Source organism: Gavialis gangeticus, unplaced genomic scaffold, assembly GCF_001723915.1.
Source record: "Gavialis gangeticus isolate Ggan-Ray unplaced genomic scaffold, GavGan_comp1, whole genome shotgun sequence".
NCBI lineage: Eukaryota > Metazoa > Chordata > Crocodylia > Gavialidae > Gavialis > Gavialis gangeticus.
This window is the reverse complement of record NW_017729009.1, coordinates 18,560,371-18,567,392: the sequence shown is the minus strand read 5'-3', so window position 1 is coordinate 18,567,392 and position 7,022 is coordinate 18,560,371. Positions and strand designations below refer to the sequence as shown.

General features: G+C 40.1%; 1 protein-coding gene across 2 annotated transcripts in view; it reads left to right on the top strand.

Moving 5' to 3' along the window:
• Positions 1-4,872, top strand: part of STX16 (syntaxin 16) — a 22,346-nt gene extending 17,474 nt beyond the window's left edge. The window contains exon 10 of one of the 2 annotated variants that reach the window (XM_019510182.1): positions 2-4,872. The gene's annotated coding sequence lies outside the window, so the exon portion shown is untranslated. The other variant, XM_019510181.1, reaches the window with a different exon arrangement.
• Positions 4,873-7,022: the final 2,150 nt, after the last annotated feature.

Sequence of the window (7,022 nt, the reverse complement as noted above, 5' to 3'; positions counted from 1 at the left end):
TTTTTTTTTTTTTTCTTCCCCAATGTGAATGGATGGACCTGCACTCCTGAAAGTTGCCTTTTGAATGTATAAGCCCTAGTGGTACAAAATCTGTGCAATGTTTCAGTAGAACTCTTTTCGCAGTATATTCTTCTGTGATACGAGAGGCGTTTGTAAAACTTGAATGGAAAATGTCAGGGCCTACAATAATGCTACCAAAATCAGTCATCCAGTTCTCCATCCAGCTGTATTTAGAACATGCTGGAGTATTTAAAAAATGCGGAAAGTAAGAGAAGACATTTACAGGAACGTACAATAATTTGTATTTTACTATGTGCAAAAAAAATGTACTGTTCTCTGTAGTCCTGTGTGGCCATTTTTTAGGTTTTTAAACAATGACGGTTTTACGGGATTTAGTACCAAAAACTATGACTTTGAGACAAAATGCCTTAAGATGCACAACATTCTAACTGTTTTGAGTCCACTTACTTTCCTCCCTATTTTTTAAAAATAATTGGATAGACTAATAAAAAAATGATCTTAATTTAGATAATGCGTACAAGGATCAGAGTAATACTTAAAGTGTAAATAACAGGACTTAATCATTGGTGTCTATTAATGCGTTTAGCTCATTAAAGAACTTCTTAAGCCTGAGTAACAAGAGGAAAGCTGTTTCTCCTCAAAAGGATCATGTACAATGTTTTTTCTTATTGCAGTGTTTTGGTGTTATTTTTAAGTTCAGCCAGTTGCACTGAAATAATGCTTGAGCTACATCTGAAATAGAAAGGAATTGTTCCTGCCCGTCCCCCCTCCCCCTCCCTTATCTTCCTCTATATTTGGCATGTCCAAGTATCCTACAATAGTGGATGCTGGACTGTTTGATTCCTTACATACAGGTAGCACTAAACATTAATTTACACTACCCCCAGTATTGCCCAGTATCCTATCTATCCCCTTAACCTAAATACATAAAAAGGTTTATTTACCTAGTGCTACAGTATCTATTACAGCCATTGTTCCTAGCAGAATTTTGATATATATATCTTTTGTCCTCTTTTAGCCAGGCATTAGGAAAGTTTTGGGTGCAGTGTTGGCCATGACCCAAAGCCTGCTGCTGTAGGCATGTGTCAGACCACCGATGCACTTTGAGTTTGCCATGTTTCTGCGGTGGTAGTTTGTTGTAGGCTATGGAAGAGGATGTAGAAAAATTCTGAGCAGTGGAGTATTCCAAAATTTAATATGGTCATGAAGTGTTTTGCAATTTTAGGGCCCTTGCCTTAATATTTTTAATTTGTTTCCTCTAGGGGGCTATTGTTTGTATTGTTACTTGCTGTTCTGACTTATGCAGTGGTTTCCATATACTTACAATGACACTGTACCCAAAGCCCCTAAAACCTAGGTCCATATGTCATTTGAGTGTTATGCATGCTGGATGGGAGTTCTCTATACTTAATCATGTACTGATCTCCCAGCTTGTATCCTGTAAATTGAACAGACTCCTACTTTCATTAGTAATGATGAGGACTTGGATGGCATGTGTGGATCTTCTTTGATTCACTCCAGGAACAGACTTGTTGGTTAGAAAAGAGTACAAAGACATAATTAGGTTGTGGCTCGTTTTAAAATCATTTTACTTTACAGACTTTCCTTGGTCTGAAAAGATCTTGAGGTATTAAGAGTAGTTAGAGGGTCTGTACTTGCTGGGATCCATCAGTGTCATTTTTGTCTCCCCTTGTTGTGTATGACAGACTGCATTCATACTGATGGCAAGGATTGCTAAGAAAAGCATGTTCTGTGTTCCCCTGATTAACGAGCTGTGATTAACGTCGCAGACATATATTCTTTATAAGAATTGGCCACAGTAGTGTTTTATTCATGAAAAACAGAAGATATATTGGAGCACACCTAACAGTTGTCCCTACAGTGGGTTTTTCTTTAGCTGGGTAGCACTTTAGCCAGCTGAGAGTGCTTTTCTTTTGAGCTGACTTTCAAGTCTTATGAATGGTTTTCCTGCTTTTGGAGAATCCCTCATTGTCCTTTATGAATCAAATACATAACAATAGGGCAATAATAGTGAGGAGGCTGTTTTACGTTTTGTGACTGGCTTTTTGCAAGGAGACCCATCTTGTACAAAGTGCAGTGGGTAGAGTTCTGAACCAATCACTTGCCTGTATGTGGCACCAAAATTGCCTAGAGTTACACATTACACAAATCTTCAGGATAACTGCAGGCAAAAATCCTTGATTATTAAATTGTCCCAGCATCCAAATGCCTTGTACCTTGGGCTGAGTTCAAGCATAGAGAATGCTTGATGTAGACAGCATGGCTGATATTTGATACGGTTTAATCTAAGTAACTTGTTGGGTGACCTGGTGGTTTGTTGAATAGGTGCTAGAGCATATGGAGCCTTTTATCTCCAGGTGTGTAAATTTTCTCAGAATGATTACCAGTATTTAGCTGATTTCATCTGATGGATGCTTCATGGCCCGTGTGGAGTTAATGACAGTCCAGTTTCACATCTTGGCGCATTTGGCAAGTCTTAGCAGACAGTCCAGTCCCATTGGCCTTTGAGAGGTGGAGCAATGTGGGAATCCTTGTATTGCTGCTATTGCCACTGAACTTGTTCTCTGGCTGAAGAATACTTTGGTCTCCGGGGATTGCCGGTCCAAACCCTTCACTAAAACTCACATGACAAACTGTAAAAGAAAGAATACCATTTTCAGTCTTGTGGCTAGTGTGCAACTCCCCTGTGTTGGCATAGCCTTTTTGATGATTGTGACTAAAACTACTGTGTCCTTATTGCATTACTGCTGTCTGCATCGTATGGTGTGAAGCAGCACATGGCTATAATTTAATATGCTGTATTTGCAACTTTCTCTCTAACATGAGATGATGTTATTTATTTCTGTCTTGACCAGTGCTTTTGATGATTTATCATAGCTAATGAATTCAAAGAAGTAATAAAACACTTCCAACTTAATTGATCAATTACTATTCATTTTTCTTATATATTTATAGTAAAACAAATACTTACACAGATGTTTGTTAAAGAAAAAGAATTTTGTGTTTGTATTTCATCTTCCCTCTAAATTTAGATGAAAGCCATGAAGACTAACAAGACTCTCTTTGCAAAGAAGTGCTCTAATGCCCAATCTTGTGCAACAAGAGCAGTGCTGTAATGAGACAGAATTAGAACATTTTAAAGACACAGGCACACTAATGCATTTGAGAGTTTAAAGCCAGCTGCAGTGTCTCACATGACATTACTGGATGAGCAAGAAATTGTTAAAAATATTGGTTATGGTGCTGATGTGTTTATGAGGGAAGGATTCCTGGGTGTGGGAGGATTTTATTTCCTAAATCTTTTCAGGTGTCTGAACTTCACTATTTTATTCTTGATATTTATTAACACATGAACACCAGCACAGGCAGTCTAGCTGGTGAGCTGGAGCAGATGCTGGTGTGCGTACCCAGAGGTAACACATCAACATGGTCACGTTAACCCAGTGGCCATGGTGCTGTCCTGCTCTTAACCACCTCTCTGCAAGATGCTGCAGAGGTAATCAGTTAAAAATATTCCCTGGCATGTGGGGTATGTCCTCTAGCATGACTTCTTCATGTTGGATCCCTCCCCTTTTCCAGTGGAACCGTTTCGTGTTTAGAATCTGCCATGGGAGAGGGTATAGGATTTGGCTGTTGATGTGGAAAGCCATTTAACTGAGAGAGACACCTGCAAGGGCCAGTAGAATAAAATTGTTATATAAATGTTCTCTACAAATCCATGACTTTGCCTACCTGTAATGAATACATTGGTGGTCTGCAGACCTCTTGGCTTGTACTGAAGTTCTTCACTAAAATACAAACCATCTTACAAAAACAAATGACCAAATTACATTGAAGTACCAGTGACGCTTGCTGAAATGCATTTTTTTGTTATATGTTCAAAAACTACCAAGTATTATAAGCTAATGTCAGTAGGGTATGATGAGTTTGTAAGGCAGTCTCTACCGTGCTCAACTGAAGTATTCACGCATCTGGCAGGTCTCGGGACCTGAGGGACAGAAGAATTTCTTAGACTGCATTAATTTAGGTTATAAAGAACTGAACTATTTAACCCCTTGCTGTGTGTATTCTGTTTTGAAGTTGTTGGCGGGGGGGAGGGTTGTTCTCTTTTGCTTTTTTCACAGTCTTGTTTTTCACTACAGCCTTTTATAGCACGCTACAAAATGAGATGCCACCTAAAATTGGAATTGTGATTTTTTTTTTCCCCCCCCCCAAAGAGAATTTAGTTAAATCTGTCTTCAACTAAAAAGCCAACTGCTGTTTCATCTTCAAAGAGATGCTCATGCAAACTACTCCACAGGGTGCATCTTCTAGTGCACAAGGCATCTGAATAGATCTTGATCAATATAAATCTTTGTGAGGTGGCTGTGGAAAGCTGCTGGGATTGTATGTGTATTGTAATCTATTCATTTGTAATCGGAGCAGTTGCAGTGTTTGAGGGGGCGTGGGTCAAGAAATATGCCATTAAACGTAAATTATATTTTCAGGCCAATTTCTGAACTCAATTGAATGTAAGATATGTACATTCCAGAGGGTTTGCAAACCTGAGATCTCTTCTGTTTATCCATCATGGTGTCCTGGTCAGGCAATTTTAATAAAATATACAGACAAGCAAGAGTCACTGCTTTCAGAGACTGTTAGGATCTTCTTTTTAATGCGCAGCTGATTGATATACATGGGGATAACTTATTTCTTATTTTGAATAGTGGTTTTTCAACATTTTCCATGTTCACAGAAATATTTTCTTGATTGAATGTCTCTAAATAATGTCTGTTCCCAGATAGTTTGTCAAAACTTTGATTTATAAAATAAACACCTTCTTAAAATAAGGGACCCAGTCAGTGTTTCTGTATGTTGAAGTGCGAAAAGTCACATAACTCTACTGATGGCTGATGCAAGAAACACTTTTAACCATCACGGGGTTGAAAACTACGGTGACCGCAGAAAATTGGTCTCTGCTCAGACTCCCGTCATTCTCAGCATCATTGCAAATGCACTGCTGCTAGCAGCAGTAGAAAAATTTTAGGAAATGTCCATAGTCCAGATAAGGTTTAGAAAGGGAAATTAGACTTTCTCAGCAAGTCCAGTGCCTTGATTAGAATCCTGAGCCCACACCAGTGTAGTCCATGAATGTAGAAGCGGGCCCTAGGTGAGGAGTAGTGCTTTGAGCCCATTCCACATCTTACCTATAGAGCTCAGAAACATTGTAGGCTTAACTTTAATAGCCCTGCACCAGCAGCTTTTAGATGAGATGATGCTTATTTTCCAGCTATTGGTCTTTGCACATCTAAATGCAACATGCTTCCATACTTGCTGTCTCTTACATTTCTTTCCACTGAAAGTCCAGGTTTATTTGCACAGAACTGAAACCAGAGCAGAATGTGTTCTTAGGCTTAGTGAGAGAGCATTGCAAGAGCTAAAGGTGAATCCTGTGTCCTGGGTTGTTCCCTGACAGTGTAGGATTGTTCTCTGTGATGCATTTTCTAGTTCTTAATCCTGGTCAAGCAATCTTAATAAAATATACAAACAAGCAAGAGTCACTGCTTTCAGGGACTGTTAGGATCTTCTTTTTAATGCTCAGCTGATTGATATACTCAGGATTAAAATGGCCTTATCCAGACTGATTTTTAATTGTTCCAAGCAGGGAGGCTTCCACTGCTCCCCTTGGAAAGTACCACAGTTTAATAAGATCTTACTGTAAGGAAGTTTTTCCTGGAATTTAGCCTAAATTTCTCCTTTTCAAATGTCTTCCCATTGCTTTTGCTAGCATTCCCTTTTGCCACCATAAATAAATCCACCCCCTCTTTGAAGTTTAGATCCCTCACATATTTGTAGATTATCATGTGTCCATTCCCTGCTGCCCTTACATTAATAGGAGCTGTTTGGCAAGTATGCAGCAATGAAAATACAGCCTGGTGGGTTTAAAATAAACATATTTCAGTTTACTACTAGAGATGGAGTTTGGAAAACATTGTTCTCATTAATAACTCCACATGCTGCATCTCAGCTTGCCTTGGCGATATCCACATTCTGGGCCTGCTCCTTCCACAAAGGGAGTTCAGGTCTAATACTTGCAGTTTATGAATGCGAAGGGAAACATTCAACCCTTTCTGCATCTAATTTAGTAACAGATTCATGCTTTCAAAAGCAGTGTTTCTCTCTGCTACTGAGTATTGAAAGACCTGCCGGGGAAGGAAAACTCAGGCCCCTGCAAAAGTTGATCAAGGTCTTAAAGGTAGACAGAGGGCAGCTGCTACAGTGCTCCCGAAATCTGGGGCAATGGACTTGCTGGGGAGTGGGCCCAGGAGGTGACGACCTGGTTTGCACAACTTGACAGTCCAGGGTTTTTTCCCCATGTCTCTGAATTGTTGGGTTCTACTGTGTAAGTCACCAGGTTAACAACTCTAGTGTGTGTGTGTGTGTGCACGCACATGTTAGTCATGCTCAAGGTGTTAGTATGTGTCAAAGTTATGTCCTGTGTCTGTCAGTTGTGTTAGTACACATGTGAAAGTTATGCACAAAGAGAGGGAGAGAGAGAGTGTGTGTGTGTGTGACAGTCCTGCCCTGTCTGTGTAAGTCACGCTGGGGGGGTGTATTAGTCATGCCAGGTGTGTGTATAATGCCCTGTGCATGTATTAGTCATGTCGGGGGGGTGAAAGTCATGCCCTGTGTAAGTCATGGGGGTACACGTGTGTGATGTCCTTTATGTGTGTGTATTAGTTATGCTGGGTGGGTGTGTGCATGTGTTAGTCATGCTCAAGGTGTTAATATGTGTGAAAATTATGTCCCATCTCTGTCAGTTGTGCTGTGTGTGTGTGTGTGTTAGTACATATGTGAGAGTTATGTAGCATGGGCATGTGAGTGCATGATGCTTTTCGTGTGTGTATTAGTCATGCTGGAGGGGTTAAAGCCATGCCCTGTGTAAGTCATGCTGGGGGGGGAGGGGGGTGATGCTCCTTGTGTGCATCAGTCATGCGGGG